The sequence below is a fragment of the Odontomachus brunneus genome, unplaced genomic scaffold (genome assembly GCF_010583005.1).
Source record: "Odontomachus brunneus isolate Ranch 3 - 2012 unplaced genomic scaffold, Obru_v1 Obru_scaffold_080, whole genome shotgun sequence".
Taxonomy (NCBI): domain Eukaryota; kingdom Metazoa; phylum Arthropoda; class Insecta; order Hymenoptera; family Formicidae; genus Odontomachus; species Odontomachus brunneus.
This window is the reverse complement of record NW_022639530.1, coordinates 905,305-905,922: the sequence shown is the minus strand read 5'-3', so window position 1 is coordinate 905,922 and position 618 is coordinate 905,305. Positions and strand designations below refer to the sequence as shown.

Sequence of the window (618 nt, the reverse complement as noted above, 5' to 3'; positions counted from 1 at the left end):
TATATATATATATATATATATATATATATATATATATATATATATATATATATATTAGGTGTACAATTTTGCTTCCGCTGTTTTCCTATAGATGGTTTTAGCGGTAAGTGGTGGTCGAAATAAATAAATCATAGACGTCATACAACAAACTTGGGCATCTGTCAACATAACCCCATAGAAACATTAGTCGATTTGTGTCTGCATCATAAAGTTATTCTCGATTGAAAATGTCAGTTTACGAGCCAAATTCTCGTCATTTGCGGGAGGTTTTAATTTTCTGCTTCAATATGAAGAAATCTGCGACTGAGGCTCATCGAATGCTCTCAAATACTTATGGTGAGGCCGCTATTAGTGAAAGAACATGTCGTGAGTGGTTTCAACACTTCAAGAACGATGATTTTGACGTCGAAGACCGGCATAGCGGTGGAAGAGAGAATGAAGAAAGATGGGAGAAAGTAGTGGCCAGCGATGGACAATACTTTGAATCATAAATGTATAATCAGTTTTTTACAATAAAGTCTCGAATTTTGGAAAAAAAAACGGCGGAAGCAAAGTTGTACACCTAATATATATATATATATATATATATATATATATATATATATATATATATATATA

At 32.0% G+C, this 618-nt stretch overlaps 1 protein-coding gene across 1 annotated transcript in view; it reads right to left on the bottom strand.

Moving 5' to 3' along the window:
* LOC116847571 (fatty acid synthase-like) overlaps positions 1 to 618 on the bottom strand; it is a 14,184-nt gene that overhangs the window by 12,382 nt on the left and 1,184 nt on the right. The gene's annotated exons all lie outside the window — the stretch shown is intronic.